Source organism: Schistocerca gregaria, chromosome 3 (genome assembly GCF_023897955.1).
Source record: "Schistocerca gregaria isolate iqSchGreg1 chromosome 3, iqSchGreg1.2, whole genome shotgun sequence".
NCBI classification, from domain to species: domain Eukaryota; kingdom Metazoa; phylum Arthropoda; class Insecta; order Orthoptera; family Acrididae; genus Schistocerca; species Schistocerca gregaria.
The window spans coordinates 323,318,187-323,338,850 of NC_064922.1; positions in this window are offsets into that span (position 1 = coordinate 323,318,187).

The following is a 20,664-nucleotide window of genomic DNA, read 5'->3' on the forward strand; positions in this document are numbered from 1 at the left end:
CAGACTAGGAACGAATTTTGCTACAGCTCGACACATGTTCAATTTTTTCCGTCAAAGTTTCATTGCATGACCCAGTTGAGATGGTAACCTCTTCTGCAATTTCTCTGTCAGTCTGTCGGTGATTTTCTGAACGTGAAAGTCACCAGACCTTCATGGTCGAATATCGTCTTCAGTTGACGAACGATCACTTTTAAATCGCGAAAACCAACTGAAAAACTGTGTTCGACCCAGAGCTTCATTTCCATAAGGGTTTTCCAAAATGTGCAACGTTTGTGTGAAGGATCCCTGCAGTTGCAGGAAAAATTTTAGGTTGCAATGCTACTCCATATAATCGCACATCTTAATGGCTCCGAACACTATGGTACTAAACATCTGAGGTCATCAGTCTCCTAGACTTAGAACTACTTAAACCTAACTAACCTAAGGACATCACACACATCCATGCCCCAGGCAGGATTCGAACCTGCGACCGTAGCAGGAGGGCGGTTCCGGATTGGTACGCCTAGAACCGCTCGGCCTACTGTGAGTAGGGAAGGGGAATACTTTGAAGGAGAAAAGGACCAATAATCTGTGAAATTGATAATACATTCGAAAAAATGACGTTCGATTATTTTCTGAACATATCTCGTATATTGGTTGCACTCAAGTAAAAGTATCACGAAAACTAAACTTGATATCAGCTCTCGAAAAACACTTGGTTACAAAAGAGGTAAGGCGCTAGACAATGCGTCCACATGCAAATCACTAAATATTTTGGCGCGTAATTCGGTATGTTCGTTAGGATCTCAAATAGGGTGTATCATAATTAATTGCAGAATGGCTGAGCAGAAATGAATTTTAAGGCAACACTGTACAAAAGAAAGAGGAAATAAATAAAGACGAGGTTGGGTACACGATACTGCGAGAAGGCTGTGACAGGGCACTGAAAGATGTATGTGAAGAGAAGGCCGCTGAAACATATGACGATTGCTCAGAAATGCTGAAATCCTCTGAAGAGACAGCTATGATAAAACATGTATGAGACAGGCAAAAAATCTTGAAACTTCCAGAAGACTGTACTAATTTATGTTCCAAAGGATGCATGCAAAATACTGACGAATTGTTTACAAAAGAAACGAAAAAGAGGTAGGAACTGAGATCAGAGATGACTGGCTCCATAGAAATGTAGGAAGACGAGAGGAAATACGGACCCCACGATTTATCCCAGTTAAAAAATAGCGTTAGCATTAGCATTCGCAGATTCAGAGAAAGCTTTCGACGATGTTGGATTGAATGGACTTTTTTTTGTAGTTATGACAGTATCAGGGATAAAATACAGGGAGCTAGTGGTTAATTACTACTTGTACAAAACCGAGACTGCCGTCATAACAGTAGAAGGGCATCAAAGGGAAGCAGTGGTTAGAAGAGAGTGAAAGAGGATTGTAGCTTATCCCCAATGATTTTCAATCTGTATCTTGAATAACCAATAAAGCAAACCAATGAGAAATTTAAAAGTAATTACAATTTCTTCTGTATTCTCTTATTCCATATTACCATCATAAACTTAGAGCATTTTCCAAACTTACATTAAAAATAGAAACAATTCAATTCAGTTTTACAGGAAAACAGCACACAAATAGGTTCAATATAAATAAATAAAAAAGTAAATCTTTATAATACTGGCCAAAGTTGTATCACTTAGTTATGAAAGCATACACTACTGGCCATTAAAATTGCTACACCACTAAGATGACGTGCTACAGACGCGAAATTTAGCCGAAAGGAAGAAGATGCTGTGATATGCAGATGATTAACATTTCAGAGTATTCGCACAAGGCTGGCGCCGGTGGCGACATCTACAACGTGCTGACATGAGGAAAGTTTCCAATCGATTTCTCGTACACAAACAGCAGTTGACCGGCGTTGCCTGGTGAAATGTTGTTGTGAAGCCTCTTGTAAGGAGGAGAAATCCGTACCATCACGTTTCCGACTTTGATAATGATCGGTTTGCAGCCTATCGCGATTGCGGTTTATCGTATCGTGACATTGATGCTCGCGTTGGTCGAGATCCAACGACTGTTAGCAGAATACGGAATCGGTGGGTTCAGGAGGTTAATACGGAACGCCGTGCTGAATCCCAACGGCCTCCTATCACTAGCACTCGAAGATGACAGGCATATTATCCGCATGGCTGTAAAGGATCGTGCTGCCACGTCTCGATCCCTGAGTCAACAGATGGGGACGTTTGCAAGACAACAACCATCTCCACGAACAGTTCGACGACGTTTGGAGCAGCATGGACTATCAGCTCGGAGACCATGGCTGCGGTTACCCTTGACGCTGCATGACAGACAGGAGCGCCCGCGATAGTGTACTCAACGAGGAACCTGGGTTCACGAATGGCAAAACGCCATTTTTTTCGGATGAATAAAGGTTCTGTTTACAGCATCATGATGGTTGCATGCGTGTTTGGCGACATCGCAGTGAACGCACATTGGAAGCGTGTATTCGTAATCCTCATACTAACGTATCACGCGGCGTGATGTTATGGGGTGCCTTTGGTTACACGTCTCGGTCACCTGTTGTTCGTATTGACGGCACTTTGAACAGTGGACGTTACATTTCAGATGGGTAACGACCCGTGGCACTACCCTTCATCCGATCCCTGCGAAACCCTACATTTCAGCAGGATAATGCACGACCGCATCTTTCAGGTCCTGTACAAGCCTTTCTGGATGCAGAAAATGTTCTACTGCTGCCCTGGCCAGCACATTCTCCATATTTCTCAGCAATTGAAAACGTCTGGTCAATAGTGGCCGAGCAACTGGCTCGTCACAATACGCCAGTCACTACTCTTGATGAACCGTGGTATCGTGTTGAAGCTGCATGGGCAGCGGTACCATCCAAGCTCTGTTTGTCTCAATGGCCAGGCGTATCAATGCCGTTATTACGGCCAGAGGTGGTTGTTCTGGGTATTGATTTTTCGGGATCTACGCACCCAAATTGCGTGAAAATGTAATCGCATGTCAGTTCTAGTATAATATATTTGTCCAATAAATACCCGTTTATCATCTGCATTTTTTTTCTTGGTGTAGCAATTTTAATGGCCAGTATTGTATTTGCTCAATCACGGAAGGCTCGTAGGCATATTCAAGATACTGACGTGGAAAAATAATAAAATACCATTTAACAGGTGAGCATTACATCAGTATTAAAACTATTACTTTAAAAACCAAACTTGAGACAAGGTAACCATGGAAGGGGCAGGTGCGGCAGGGCAGGTCCGAATAGGATGGTTTAGAATAACGGCCACTACTGGATACATCAACGCCCGGTAGCTACGAGATAGAAACTCAGTTTATGAGGGACGTCGTAGCAAGCCAGGGAGGTCGCCACGTCTCAGAGGCTACGGTGAGGCGGGAAGCGGTGCGTCGCACGCATGCACGTACGGGGCCGACGAGGAAAGCTTGCGCCCGGTGGACCGGCGGATAACAAATAAGAACCCGGAGCAGCGCCTCCAAACGCAACGAACAGCTCTGAAGGCCGAGAGAAAACAAGAAAGCGCATAAATCGTGCAGAATAATCATGGAACACACGAAGATGCTCAGACCAAGACAAGAAGCTCAACTCGAGCGAGGCCCCAAGCCCCAACCAAACCTTGTATGTAATAACAAGAATTTAAAAATAATAATTAATTAATGTAGAAATTAATCTTAAAGCAAAACATAACAAGTTAATGAAATAGCAGAAAATCACACAGCCCTCAGACACATTAACTTAAGGGCTTAAAAGCTAACAGGGAAATCTTAAGGGGTAACACTCAGACAACTACAATAGTAATTATATTTGAAACAGTGAATATTAATTTTCGTGAAAAAGGCATAATCTCAGCAGAATTGTAGAATTCAATTAGCCAAATGGGCAAAATTTCACTGGGCCACCAGCGTTTGCTTATCACAGCCGTAGGCAATTTTATAGTTGCTATATCAGTCAAGGAAACAACAACTTCCAATACAAATAAGACTCAGTTTCGACCTCAGTGATCACGTGGCGGCGTGGAACATACGACAATTAATTTCAAGTGCAGCTGAAAAATAAGTAGACATTGAAGAAGCCGCAGTTGAAAGAAATTTTGAAACACACAGATAAGGCACTCAAGTAATTTCAGACGGAGGCACCAAAGGGTAATTTCAACTTTTCAGACAGTGTGATGGAAAACCACAGGCATCCAATTTGCGGGAGCAACTGAAACATATGAACACATGCTCAATCAAGCAACGAGTACCTTACCCCAAATGACAGAACAGGCGGCATCAGAAAATGAATAGCAGTCCAAGATCCACATCAGCTACTATGCCTCCTCAGTGCAGGGTAAATCGGCTGCGTCGACATAGGCCCAAGTATTGCCGACCGGCCGCTTAGCTCGCGGGCCCCTAAGCTCCGTGAACAGCTCTTCTTACATCACATGAGAATTTTGTCTCTGAATGGGACTGACTGCCTGCGCATGTGGTCAACAAGCAGCTCCAAGGGACTACAGCCAACTGACATGCGACCGAAGTGCCACCCGGCGCCTAGACATAGACGAAAAAATGGCTCTGAGCACTATGGCACTTAACTTCTGAGGTTATCAGTCCCCTAGAACTTAGAACTACTTAAACCTAACTAACCTGAGGACATCACACACATCCATGCGCGAGGCAGGATTCGAACCTGCGGCCGTAGCGGTCGCGCGGCTCCAGACAGTAGCGCCTAGAACCGCTCGGTCACTCCGGCCGGCAGACACAGACGGATCACGCCAGTAGGCAAGAATGTACAAACATAGGAGGAGGCAACATGGTTCAAGTACGATGCACTAACAGTTTCTGTAGTACTGCATGCCTGGAAGTTAATTAGGACTCAAAACTGGCAGAAATGGCGAAGTGGCCAATACGTTCCTTAGGAGCCACTAATCGGCTAAAGAGGAGCTGGGAAGAGAGTTGTCGAGCTCTGCAGCGACGGACATTCGTTGCCCTGAGGGAGAGCAGAGCTCATGGCGACAGTTGATGATGCTGGAGTGGACAGAACCCCCATAGCATGGGCAAAGGGTGTGGGAGCTTGCTCTCTGATGGGACGGAAAAAAATTCGGTATAGTGTACGTAGCGTCTGGAGAGGCAGCAGGCGCAAGTGCATCCACTAAATGTGAAGGAAGCGAGGGGTCACAAACGAAGGTCGGCAGCTGACATCTGAGAAATCTTCACATGGGAAGCGCCGGGGTACACTTCCCGCTGAAAAGCAGAGACGCTTTTTTGATTGGTGGAGTCCTAAGGATGTAGGAGGGGAAATGGAACCTTCCAGAAAATCTTCTGAATGGAGTATGAGTTTCAGGAGATTGGCTGGCAAATTCATGACCCTTGTAGTGGGAGGTAATGTTTTTTGTAATGGCCGCTGGGATTCGTCTCCTGAGTGCAAAAGTAGACACCGCATGTCCAGATGTTGATTATGATGGTTGGTTTGTGGGACGCTCAACTGCGCGGTCATCAGCGGCAGTACAAATTCCCAACCTTTTGCTCAGTCCAGTCTCACCACTTTCATGAATGATAGTGAAATGATGAGGACAAGATAAACACCCAGTCATCACGAGGTAGGTGAAAATCCCTGAATCGAACCGGGGACCCCGTGCTCCGGGAGCGAGAACGCGACCGCTAGACCACGAGCGGAGGACTGAGGGAGCAGAGCAGCGTATGAGATGAGCAAGGACTTCCCTCGGGGTGGGGGAGGGGGTCGACAAAGAAGACTTCACTGCTGGGAGTGATCAAAGGAAGTTCACTCCGAGGATAGAGCTAGAGACTTTGCAGGCGGGAGCCACAGTGTAGCATCTGGCGATCAGATTTTCAGAAGTGTCGCTTTCGACAGAGGGAGCACGTGAAGTTTCTCCGTGACAGAGCTGTTATTCTGTTCACTCGCGTGACGATTCGTTAGCTGTCTGTGGAGTCTGCTACACGTTTGTAAGTGCTTCTTTACGTGAGAATACTTGAGTCGAATTTCTGTTACAGGCTAGTGAGCAAACAGAAATCTTGACTCATGTTCTGTGTAGGCAGAGAATTGCAGGCACGCCTCGTACGTTATCTACACAGTGGCCAGTTCCCCTGAGAGCACATCCTCGGTGCAGTACAACTGCTGTCCGTAATTCAGTAGGTGATATGCACACTCTGGTTCGGCAGATAGGAAATCGCCCATATTTAATGTATTGAGTTCCATTTCCTTGTCAACTGAGCATGTTTTGAAAGTACCGGTCATAGCGAAGGTCTTATATTTCCGACGCTAAGCGTAACAGCCAACTTTGTGTCCGACTAATAACGGGTGTCGCAGTCTAAAGGAGGTCAAACTTACGTTCTGCCAATATCGAAATCCCTTGTAGGGTGGAATCCGATATTGTGTATCTCGTGTTTATACAATTTTTGCACTCCGCCTGTTTTTTTTTTAATAAATACTTTATGCGGTCCACGTTGTGATTCGTTCCAGTAGCATCCCAATAGGAATCATTGGTTTGATGCACTGAACTGAAGTAAAACCGTAACACGATACTTGGTTGTATGGAAATTATTGTGTTCATCATAAGAATAAACCTGATGTAAACATTACACAATTTATTCTTACTCGTTTGCTTGAATCTCATTTGATTTCTTTTCATGTAGGGTGGAAGACATGCTGTGTCTACTACAGTCAAGTACGATCATAAGGATACGTTTTCTGCTGCGTGACACGCACACAGACGGAGCGATAATGCGAGACAACAGCTTTACCTGCTCTTTTGACTTGGACAGCAATGCTCAGCCAGCTGGTCCAACTAACCTTCAAAGTGGCAGTTGCAGATCAGACGTAATAAGAGGCGAGCAGAGAAACAACATAGCTTCGAGGGTTAATTAGTTTTTAAAGACCATGAAACAGTATTCGGCAAAACTCCAGCACTACCGTACGCTTCTTCGGTTACCAGGAGGAGAGCATAAAATGCTCTTATTCTCACCTAACATACACTCCTGGAAATTGAAATAAGAACACCGTGAATTCATTGTCCCAGGAAGGGGAAACTTTATTGACACATTCCTGGGGTCAGATACATCACATGATCACAATGACAGAACCACAGGCACATAGACACAGGCAACAGAGCATGCACAATGTCGCCACTAGTACAGTGTATATCCACCTTTCGCAGCAATGCAGGTTGCTATTCTCCCATGGAGACGATCGTAGAGATGCTGGATGTAGTCCTGTGGAACGGCTTGCCATGCCATTTCCACCTGGCACCTTAGTTGGACCAGCGTTCGTGCTGGACGTGCAGACCGCGTGAGACGACGCTTCATCCAATCCCAAACATGCTCAATGGGGGACAGATCCGGAGATCTTGTTGGCCAAGGTAGTTGACTTACACCTTCTAGAGCACGTTGGGTGGCACGGGATACATGTGGACGTGCATTGTCCTGTTGGAACAGCAAGTTCCCTTGCCGGTCTAGGAATGGTAGAACGATGGGTTCGATGACGGTTTGGATGTACCGTGCACTATTCAGTGTCCCCTCGACGATCACCAGAGGTGTACGGCCAGTGTAGGAGATCGGTCCCAACACCATGATGCCGGGTGTTGGCCCTGTGTGCCTCGGTCGTATGCAGTCCTGATTGTGGCGCTCACCTGCACGGCGACAAACACGCATACGACCATCATTGGCACCAAGGCAGAAGCGACTCTCATCGCTGAAGACGACACGTCTCCATTCGTCCCTCCATTCACGCCTGTCGCGACACCACTGGAGGCAGGCTGCACGATGTTGGGGCGTGAGCGGAAGACGGCCTAACGGTGTGCGGGACCGTAGCCCATCTTCATGGAGACGGTTGCGAATGGTCCTCGCCGATACCCCAGCAGCAACAGTGTCCCTAATTTGCTGGGAAGTGGCGGTGCGGTCCCCTACGGCACTGCGTAGGATCCTACGGTCTTGGCGTGCATCCGTGCGTCGCTGTGGTCCGGTCCCAGGTCGACGGGCACGTGCACCTTCCGCCGACCACTGGCAACAACATCGATGTACTGTGGAGACCTCACGCGCCACGTGTTGAGCAATTCGGCGGTACGTCCACCCGGACTCCCGCATTCCCACTATACGCCCTCGCTCAAAATCCGTCAACTGCACATACGGTTCACGTCCACGCTGTCGCGGCATGCTACCAGTGTTAAAGACTGCGATGGAGCTCCGTATGCCACGGCAAACTGGCTGACACTGACGGCGGCGGTGCACAAATGCTGCGCAGCTAGCGCCATTCGACGGCCAACACCGCGGTTCCCGGTGTGTCCGCTATGCCGTGCGTGTGATCATTGCTTGTACAGCCCTCTCGCAGTGTCCGGAGCAAGTATGGTGGGTCTGACACACCGGTGTCAATGTGTTCTTTTTTCAATTGCCAGGAGTGTAGTATTACAAATAAGAGTGATGAAAATTTCTAACTTCAACACAGAGTAATTTTTCTGAGTGAGCTATGTGTGATACAAAGGCGTATTGCAGGGATTTCACTATATTGCTGAATATTGAAGCCACTGAAGGTATTAATTACCGTAAGTCGTCTGGTAAATTCTTAGCTCCTTTCTTATCCGAATCTGAGAAATACATTTCAGTTCTGAACCTGTCATCTGCTACGTTTATAACGATTCAGTCAACAACATAGTCCACGAAGCAACCAGGCGCTACCTTTTCTCGTATTCTGTGATGACGTGCCATTCTTCATCCCGCGCCGGCGTTCAGCAGTGACACGCGAAAAAGCTGCGTGCGTTAGTTCCAGTACGTCCGGAAGCTTGAAAGTCTTGTAATTACTCTAAAAGGAATCCCTTAACTCTGCTTCATATCAGTTCTGTTGAGTTCAGGTGGCAAATGTAAAAATGCAGCATATGTATGGGGCGCTCGGTGCTATGAAAATGATCGTTTTTCGTATTTCTTCGGCACTTATCCCTGTGGCTCGTGTGAGTCTACATCTGTGGTACAAAACAAACACATTCCAAATAAAGAATATTTGGTTTCTCATTTTTGTTCTAAAAGTTAAACTGTTACGTTTTCCTAATTTAAGTAACCATTATTGACCATCTTTCACAAAATTTCGATAATTAAGAATTTATTTTTTAATTGAAAACAGGAATTTCGAGTGCAATATGTAATTAGGAACAAGAAGACGTGCATTATTCATAAAAATGATGATGGATTTTACGATTTCAAGAAGCAGGTATTTCAAATTGAGCAGATATTTCAAATTGAATAAAAAACAAAAAAGATCAAAGCGATACCTGAACCAGAGATCCATCATCTGCATCAAGTTATCAGTCTACAACGCTACCGATTCCGCTATACACTCTGTATCAAATACAATCCCTCAAAAAACTTCAAACCCCATGTTTTCTGTACATATATTAAAAGCATTACGAGCAACATATTTCTCGGCATTTTTAACCATGTTTCATTATTAAGCAAGAAGCAGCCTCAGCCATTTTCATACTGCCTATTTTCTGAGACAACAGTACGGAGACTGTGACTGTACACGAATTTTTGAAATAAAAACTTCATAGCTTACGGGTGATTAAGAAAAACGTTGACGGCTGTCAATACATCAGAATATGTTCAAGTTTCATTTAACTTAACTTAGTAATTAGATATGTAATAAGTAGGAACTACTTCTACGAGTGTAAGAACACCTGTGTAAGTGTGCTACGGTTTCCGATAATCATCGTGTTTTTGTTTGCTTGCGTCAGGTTTATTCTTATGATGAACAGGTTATAAGTGTAGGTTGTCATAGGCACGTCACCTTAATCATTTGTAGGTATGAGAATTCCACTGCGGAGATAACATTATGCAACCAGACACACACACGCCATATGTTCCAAACACGGCGGAGGTTTTCACAGTAAGGAATTAGATGAGGAAGACAAGCGGTAACAAAAAAAAAGTTTCTGATAAACTGAAATTTGTTAATATCGAATATAAATTTAAATATCGAGTTGTCTATTCTGAAGGTATTTTTTGCGGGTGCAGCTGTGAAAAATTTTAGCCGCGTTTCCAGCTGTGTGGCTTGGCCACGTGCATCCACTACCATATTTCCTGTTCTAATCCTGCCTGAAGCATCGAACACATTTCCAATTACAGGTATCTCTTCACAATCAAAATGCTTAGATCAAGGATGGAAGAGGATAGCTCAACTCTAATTTTCCAGAATCCACCCAACAAATATATGTTTTCCGTTCACCTTCTCTACTAAAGCTGCGACGTGATCTTTCCACCTCATATTGGAATGTAATACTGTGACAGAGTTGTCTTAATTGTGCCACTCTTTAAATTTTATTTATTATAGCCTAAACAGTAAGTTACAAAATTATTAAAGCAATATCATCCTTAGCAGCATTGTCTTGTCTTGGTATCTGATCTGAAGAATGGAAACTCTGAGCAAAACCATGCGCACTACACTTAAATTTCTAAATGTCTACAACTGGTAGAAATTAGAAGTCAGTTGGCTCATATGTTGTAGCACGCTGATAAACTATCCCTCAGCCTGAAAATATACAGGATTAGGCACTAACTATTGCCACCAACAATAACTCCGAAAGCATGATAAAGGTTGCGTGGGACAACGGGGCAATATGATATTGATTTTTGTTGACAGGTAGGCCGCTTCAGAGATATGAAGATCAACTTGTTTTTTTTTAAATGGGATGCTACAGTTTGGTACTTATTTTCTAATTCAAACGTGTCTCCATTCACGAGGAGGGCCAGTCGGTTCATTATCAACGTGTTACGCAAGATGACACCGAGAAGAAACTCTTGTGTTTGTAGTAGAATCTTTAGTAAGTTTTGTGTGTGTGTTTATCAAATGAAAATGTATTTATCTTCTAAGTTTTTGCGTTCCTTTGTATGTACCTGACAGAAAGAAATCTGTTTTGTTTCCGATTATGTTCACTATAAACAATAAAGAACTATGCAACATTTATTTTGGCAACTAATGTTCCAAGAAGTGTAGTTCACGCTGACAACACTGAATGTCAGCTAATATAAGTGCTACTAATTTTTGTAGTAGTAGTACAAATCTCGAGCTGGTACAATACCGACATTTGTCTCCTACTGCTCCATTTTTGTGCCCTGCGACAGGTTGCAGACGAACACTGCCTGTGTTGTTACGGCGTGCTACGGTGTTCTTCGTCTTTGATGTGAGCACGATATTGCTTTTATCTGCATCAAACAGTACATCAGGAATGCTCCTTTCTTCCGTGCCTCGGAACACTCAGGGCTGCGTCCGGAATTGACGCGTTCTTATTGACGTGAGGCGCGATAGACCAATGGTCCGAAGTGCTGGTCCACAAATTTAATCGGAAACGCCTATTGGCGGACCAAACTAATCCTCTCAGTATCACGCCACGCAGTCAATCTAAATAAAGATCGCCAGCCTGGCTTTGACTCGTGAGGCAGTCATTAACTAAACCCTTCCGGACCCACTGCCTACAACTGAGTACTTAAATATTTAGTGTGTATTAGCTACAACAGAAATACAGAGGGGTCTAGAAAAAGTAGACGTTCATTGATAGTTAATGTCTTTGAAATAAAATGACATATCGTTGCAATTTTGCACGGTAGCGTAGTCCACCGTTTTGTCAACAGATCTTAGCGCGTTTTCGTGCAGATGACGGTGCAGCACGGACTGAAGTAAGATTGTCATTTGGGCAACGCAAGGTATTATTGAAATGGCAATGGAAGTGCGAAAACACGATGGAGGTACAATGGCAAAGGCGTAACGTGTACGGAGCTCAGTCAACAACACGTACAACGACTTATCGTGCTCAGTACAAATTTGAAGCCGGTGGTACTGTCCAGAGCGTGAATAAGGAAAGGTCTAGCCGATCAAAAATATCAGAAAGTACAGCTTCCAGCACTGTTGTGTTGCAACATTTTACTAGGTCTGTGAAGCAGAGTGACATGCAAGAGGGGTAGCCGATCAAGCGTACAACGATGGATTAGAATGCTATTGTGAAAGAAGGAGTAGAAGAAAGGTTAAAGGGAGATATAGTCTTGGTAGTAGGAATGAGAGAAGAGAAATATTGTGTTCGGCAGTAAATTTTAGCTAGTAATAGCGAAAACTCTGTTCAAAAATCACAATAACAGGACGTGTACATGGAAAATCCCGAGAGACACGGGAAGATTCCAGTCAGATTACATCTTGGTCAGGCAGAGATACCGAAATTAGGTATCGGGCTGTAAGTTTAGCCAGGAGCAAATATATACTCAGATCACAATTTAGTAATGATGTGAAGTAGGCTGAAATTTAAGCGAATGGTCAGAAAGAATCAATGCGCAAAGAAGTGGGGTACGAAAATACTGAGCAGTTAAGAGATACGCCTGAAAATCTCGAAGGCTGTAGATACTGAGATATTGAATAGCTCAGTAGGAAGTCCGGTTAAAAAGGAATGGATATCTCTAACAAGGGCAGTCGCAGAAGTCGGAAGCAAAAACATAGGTACAAGGAAAATAGCTGCGAGAAAACCAAAAGAAACAGAAGAAGCACTTCGGTGATCGATGAAATAAATAAGTATGTTCAGTGAAATTCAGGAATGAAATGGATGCACTTCGGCGTTGAGTGCACGTAACTTATAAGGAAATGAATACGAAGTTCAGGGAAGCTAAGACAGAAATTCCACTCTTAAACGCACAGGAGAGAGCGAATAGATGAAAAGACGATAGGAGACTTGTCAGATGACGTGGTGGGAGAAGAAACAGGAGTGGCCAGTTTAGCCAGGGAAGAGACAAGTGATTCAGTATTAGAACCAGAATTTAAAAGAGCTTTGTACTACTTAAGATCAAAAAATCGGTATTTCTAAACTCATCAGGGAAAGTGGCAACAAAACAATTATTCACATTGGTGTGTGGAATGTATGAGACTGGCGATATACCATCCGACTTTCGGAGAAACATCTTCCACACAATTACGAATATTGCACAATCAGGCAAGTACGAGAACTATCACACAATCAGCTTACCTGCTCATCTATCCAAGTTGCTGACAAGAATAATACACAGAAGAATCGAAAAGAAAATTGAGGATGTGCTAGATGATCAGTTTGGCTTTAGGAAAGGTAAAGGCACCACTGAGACATGTTTAATGTTGTGGTTGATAATGGAAGCAAGACCACAGAAAAATCAAGACACATTCATAGGATCTGTTGACCTAGAAAAAGCGTTTGACAGTGTCAAATGTAAAAAATTGTCCGAAATTCTGACGGAAATAGGGGTAAGCTATAGGGAGAGACGACAACAGGGTAAGCTGTAGGTATAGATGGGTAATAAACAACATGAACTAGAACCAAGACGGAACGATAAGACTGGTAAGCCAAAAACGAAGTGCTCGTATGAAAATGGGTGTATGGCAGGGACGTAGTCTTTCGCCCCTACAGTTAAATCCCATAATACATCGAAGAACAAAGATCGAAATAGAAGAAAGGCTCCAGATTGGAATTAAAATTGAACGTGAAAGGTTAACAATGATACGATTCGGTGACGACATTGCTGTGCTCAGTGAAAGTGGAGAAGAGTTACAGAATCTTCTAAATGAAATGCACATTCTAATAAGTACAAAATATGGATTGAGAGTACACCGAAGAAAGAGAAAAGAAATGAAAAGTAGCAGAAATGGGAACAGCGGGAAACATAACATTAGAATAGGGGGCTACGAAATAGAGGAAGCTAAGGAATTCTGCTTCTTGGGCAGAAAAATAACCCATGATCGACGCAGAAAGGAGGACATGAAAAGCAGACTAGCACTGGCAAAAAAGAGCACTCATGGCCACGAGAAGTCTACTAGTATCAAACATTGGCCTTAATTTGAGGAGGAATATTTTGATAATGTATGTTTGGAGCACAGCACTGTATGGTAGTAAAAAGTAGACTGTGGGGAAAGCTGAACAGAAGAGAGGAGAAGCGTCCGAGATGTGGTGCTACGAAGAAAGTTGAAAATTAGGTGGGCTGATAAGGTAAGGAATGAGAAGGTTCTCCGCAGAATGGAGAGGAGAGTAGTATATGGAAAACAGTGCAAGAGACAGGATGATAGGACACCTATTAAGATATGAGGGAATAAATTCCATGGTGCTATGGTGAGCTATAGAGGGTAAAAACTGTAGAGGAAGACAAAGATCGGAGTACATCCAGCAAATAACTGACGACGTAAGTTGCAAGTGCTACTCCAACTGGCGCAGGAGAGAAATATGTCGCGGACCGTATCAAACTAGTCGCAACACTGAAAACTGATGACTCAAAAATAAATAAATAAATAAAAATAAGAGGCATCTATTAGGTTCCGCTGGACAACGCGAGCCAAAAGTATTGGTCATGAAATCAGTCTGTGCATAGTTTACCGAAGTTGTCTACTGACAGGTACTCCCGTACAAAATAGGACATGTGGCACTAGGAAACCTTTCAACCTGAATTTAAGTACTTCGGGTGCGTTACTAAATATTTCATTTGTGCAGGAAGCCTATTGCAACCTGCACACCTTTCTGCATAAGCTAGGGAAGTGTTATCCAGTTGCATATGTTTTTGCGCCTAGTGTTCACTGACTGAATATTTCAGTCCTTCTGAACAAGTCAATAGTGTCAACAACAAATCAGATAGTGGAACATATATACAGAGATGGTAGAGCAGGAAAACCAAGCACCTGAACAACTGTCTACACGAAGTCCACATGGCGACACCGCACGTCTGGTTGCCTTTTCCTTAGCGAGAACGTACTTGATGAGTCCAAATAGTTGCCCCAAAATACAGCACCGGACGTGATACTTCAATCTATCCTTAGTCCCCAGAATTTAAAATGATCGATTTACTGTTTGTCCGACCAGCACGGTGAGCAAAATTTCGTTTTATTTGTTCTTCTTGTTCTCAAAAGTCTCCGGTCCTTTTGTCAAAGTTTAAGCGTTAACTTGTTCCCTGAAAAACCATGTGCTGATCTTACTGACTACCCTATTAGCTATATAATTCATTGTCTTTGACAGTAGAGCGTGTATCATCTGCAAAGAAAGATTTCTAGATTCATTCGTCATGTTTAGTGGCAGACGACTGGTATCTCTGGTGTTTCAACTGATATTTGCCATTCACTTTTTGCATTGTTTAGGTAGTGTTAGCTCAGTCACGACTTTCATACGACTCCCATTATCGACGGAAAGAGTCAGTTTGTTTCCCATCACAAACAAAATTGTTTTTAAAGCGGAATCTTATGTGCCCATTAAATAAGCGGTCCCAGGTATTTTTTCATCAATATGTATTAACAGCGCGCTGACTGCTACCGACATGTAGTAAGCTATGCTGAGTCGCGTCTGGATTGCTGAATATTCTGCGTGTTTTACTATCCCTGTTGATACATGTCGATGATACAGACATGGTACCGCTTTATCAAATGGGCACGTAAGATGTCGCTTTAAAAATCATTTCTTTCGTAACAGAAAGCAAACAGACACTTTCTGTCGACGCTGTGCATCGCACAAAAGACACGATGAGCACTGTTTGTTTGGGTCGACTTCAGCTACACAATTCGAAAACGAAATTGCAAATATCTGCTGAAACACAAGAGATAATACGCTTACCGTCTCTTAGGAGAGACACGCTGTTTGTATCCAGAAAAGCAATGGGTCCAGAACAGACCCCTGTAACAACCTTCCCCTATCCTCTCCCCCTCTTCCCCTCCTCATCACATGACTCCAGACAAATCTCTTCCCTGTTTTGTGACACTGGAGAACAACCTACTGATTTTTAGTTTCCCGATATGATATGCACCATCACTGAACTATTTCCATAATCCCATAATGTTCCAACTTACGCAAAAGTAACTCTTTGCGATAAATCCACAACTATTGCTAAAATTTTGCATGATGAATAAATCCACACCAGTTGTACCTAAGTTTTATTCGGATAAAACCAAATAATAAAGATTTTGTCAAGTACATCTGGAGCGGATTTATTCATAGTGTAAAATTTTAGCAATAATTGTGGATATATCGCAAAGAGTTACTTCTGCATAAGTTGGAACATTATGGGATTATAGAAAAAATTCAGTGATGGTGCATTTCATAATGGGAAACTACAAATGAAAAATTTTGTGCAGAAGTGTTGCACCGGCCACAGAATCAAACACTTTTGCCACATCAGATACTTGCTCCAAACAACAATATGGGAATTGTGGGTCCCCCTTGATGCAAAACACTTTTGTTATTTGTTCCCCGAACCAGTTTCATCGACAAATATCACCATCATCAGTGGGTTGTTTAATTTTTTGCTTCCCCTAATATCGAAAGTATTTTACACATACTGAAACACAGCAACAGTTTAACCGACAACTAACAATAGAAGAGAATTATTACATACAAAAGGCCGCAATGGAAGAGAAAAACGCAATAAACGGAAACACACTTTGCAACAACACACTCTTACCCCTCTGAGAGAACTGATATAGGACACAGAATAGAAAACACACATACGCAAAACAACCACTCCTCAAGACACAAAAAGACATAAATAAGCAATGAAAGTCTTCAGAACTCCCGCTACAATTTTCATAGCCTTATCGCAACATACGATACATTTCCAGCGACACACGCGAACATCAAGATGGCATTACGAACGAAGTGCGAAAGTTATGTTTTTCTGTGTATAAAAGTAGCTGCAAGCCGTCCAACGAACGTGAGTGCACGACGAACTATGTAACAGCCTAGAACATTCCAAAACTATATCCACACTACCGCAGTCCCAATCGTATAACGCTGACATAAATAAGCTCACGGTCTTGTATTTGTTTACCAACCGCCGCTCATACAGCAGACGACGTGGTTGTGATGACAGAGAGTGCAAGAGAGATGGAACAAATGTTAGATAATCTAAACACAAAATTAGAAGAATATGGAATGAAGATTAACAAGAAGAAAACGAAAAGCATGGTAATTGGAGGAAATGAGAGAAAATGCCGTCTGAAAATAGGGGGAGAGGAAATAGAGCAAGTGAATAACTTCAATTGCTTGGGAAGTGTAATAATGGATTATATGTATTGCTCAACAGAAATTAGGAAAAGAATTGCAATGGCAAAAGAAGGATTCAAGAGGAAACAGGAATTACTTTGTGGGCCACTAAACAATGATATGAGGAAAAGACTTGCTAATGTTACATCTGGAGCGTTGCACTATGTGGTGCGGAGACCTGGACATTGAGGAAGGAAGATGAAAGAGATGTGGATATGGAGAAGAATGGAAAAAGTGAAATGGGGAGACCGAGTAAGGGATAAAGAAGTATTAAGAAGAGTTGGAGAAGAAAGAAACACGCTGAAAGCCATCAGAAAGAGCAAGCGCGATTGAACACTGTTTAAGGAGGGACTGTTTATTGAAGGAAGGAATGGAAGGAATGTTGGAGGGAAAAGGGGGAAGAGGAAAAAGAAGATATCAAATGCTGGACAATATCAAAGGAGGCAAATATTCAGAAATGAAAAGACTTGCTATGGTCAGACAAAAGTGGAAGAAGCTTAACCCATGAGAAGACCTGCCGTAAGGCAGAATACCATACATACATACATCATACAGCTGCAGATGACATGATGTATGCCGAGAAAAACGGCAACAGAGGAACACAAAAATATGCCGCACACAGCGACAACAATCTTAAAACCATACTGTTACGTGTAGTAGAATAAAGTATTATGAAAGTATCCGCAGAAAACAATATTTAAAAAACAAACGGTACACAGGTAATAATGATTTACGATGTTTTATAGCCGACCGCGGTGGACAAGCGGTTCTAGGCGATTCTGTCCGGAACCGAGCGACTGCTAAGGTCGCAGGTTCAAATCCTGCCTTGGGCATGGATGTGTTTGATGTCCTTAGATCAATTAGGTTTAAGTAGTTCAGAAGTTCTAGCGGACTGATGACCTCAGATGTTAAGTCCCATAGTGCTCAGAGCCATTTGAACCATTTGATGTTTTATAACTAAGCTATTTCTGCATGTTTTAGATTTAAAGAACCCACTGATGACGGCGATATTTGTAGCTGAAAATAGTTTGTGGACTCTATAAACAAATAACAAAAGTGTTTTGCATCAATCCCAATGTTGTAGTTTTTTGCATGTGAACATGGAGTAATAGATTATAATGGTTCAGATGGCTCTGAGCACTATGGGACTTAACTTCTGAGGTCATCAGTCCCCTAGAACTTAGAACTACTACTTAAACCTAACTAACCTAAGGACATCACACACATCCATGCCCGAGGCAGGATTTGAACCTGCGACAGTAGCGGTCGCACGGTTCCACACTGTAGCGCCTAGAACCGCTCGGCCAACCCGGCCGGTACTAATAGAAGAATTCCAAGATAAAATACCTACTATCCTCAACCTATTGCTTGAGCCCAGTAGTGTATCATACAATCCGGCCGTGGTGGCCGAGCGGTTCTATGCGCTTTAGTCCGGATCTACGAGGCGGCTGCGGTCGCAGGTTCGAATCCTGCCTCGGGCATGGATGTGTATGATGTCCTTAGGCTAGTTAGGTTTACCTAGTTTTAAGTTTAGGGGACTGATGACCTCTACTGTTAAGTCCCATAGTGCTTCGATCCATTTTTTTATCCTCATACACGATAGGATGAACTGCACATTGACCCCCTTTCCAGAACCCAGTCTGAAAACAACTGAAGTGTACAGAGGTGTGCTACTCGTATGGAATGCTTTAGCAACAGACATTGTGTTCAAGATCACACGGCCAGTTGGCGGAAGTGCCGTGAACGTTGTCAGCGCGAGCCCAAGGCGGGTAATTGCAACAGCGCCAGCGTGTCGCACATCGCAGAGTTAACGCCCCGGCGTAGCCTCTGTGGCGAGGACAGGTCCCTGAGCGCCGACTGCCGACCGCCGACCTCCGCCTTATCTGCCGTGACCCACATTCCCGGCGTGGCCCGCTCTGCCATCGTCTGTCGTCCCTCGGCGCATCCTCGCAAACACACACACCTGCGAACCATTTGCGAGTCTCTCGCCCGGCCTCCTAAACGTTCCGGAGGTCACTACGCCTGCTGTAGGGCCACGCAGATGTTAAATATTTGCAGTGAGTGGGGGATTCTGTGCGACCTCGAAGCCAGACGGTAGCGTCAGTCCGGTGACCTATTTTTACAGGGAACTTCAGCAAGGACATACGAGCGGCACGTCGCAAATAAAGCAGCAGACCTGAAGATGAACTAAAGGGGTCGGCGGAAGAAAGTACTAACACAGAAGAGCGTCTTTTGCTTCATTGCATGTATGTTTGGTTAAATTTAAAGATATGGAAACAATAAAGGTGTTGACATGGTAGACATCATTTTCTTGCGGTTCATTCGCAACTACTCGTGAATATTTCATCCATAAGGGACGGCATTATGGGGGCTACGACTGTTGATCGATACGAATACACAGCAGTTTCTGCATCAGCCACTTGTTTACTTTTCCACTACGCGTTACAATGGTTCACACCATCATCTTCAGGTAGAGAATTGTTTATTTACACGACAGGCGTTGGTGAAGACTATAGGCGTCTTTTCACAGTCGTAGACCGAGGGCATTGTAGGTTATTTTGCGTCTTTTGCGGGACGGTAGAGTTGACTTGATGTATGTCCTCTCCACTGTACATTAATGCGCAGTTTACAACTCTACCATCCCTCAAAGGACGGAAAATAGCTTACACTGCCCTTGGTCTGCAACTGTGAAAAGACGTGTGTACTCTTCACCAATTCCCGCATGTTTAAATAAATAATTCTTCACCTGAAGATAATGGTATGAACCGTAGAAACACGCAGTGGCAAAATAAACAAGTGACAGACGCAGAAACTGCTTTATTTGTGCGGAAATACTTGCTTCCAGTATGTGATACATTACAAAATACAATAGTTAACATGATCAGACTAACGGTTACTAAATTGAGGATTAGTACTTTCTTCTGCCGAATAGGTGCAAAATAATGTACGGTTAGCACGTCGGCTGTAATGTAGTAAAGATTAATAATGGAGTTACCGAAACATTTGAGGAGTGTGTATACTTAGGGCAACTGAAAACAACAAGCGGATGGACACTTAAAAGAAACAAACAGGGAAATAAGAATGGCTTAGAATTCATTTAGGAAACTGAGTGTTGTATTCAGAAGCTAATGTCCATTGTACCTAATGGGATAACCAGTTACTAGTATTTATTGTCAATACTAACATAAGTTGAGCTACTTTACCATGAAGAGAAATGTTCAAACTGTTCTAAACTTAAAATTACCAAGTAAGCTGCTATCAGACGCAAAATCATGTTTTCTTTATTTAGTTTTGTAAATCGATTTCAACTGATTAACAGCCATCATCGGTGCTTTCAAAGAATATGTGCCCAGAGTAGTAACACCAGGTGTGACTACTCTGGGCATATATTCGTTGAGAGCACACATGATGGCTGTTAATCAGTTGAAATCTATTTACAAAAGTAGCACCAAGTGTTATACTCTGGGCATATATTCGTTGAAAGCACCGATGATGGCTGTTAATCAGTTCAAATCGATTTGCAAAAGTAAATAAAGAAAACATGATTTTGCGACTGGTTGCTGCTTACTTGGTAATTTTATGGTTTACGGTCGCTGCACAACTTGGGGATCGTATGGAGCCCACCATTCATATGTTCTAAACTT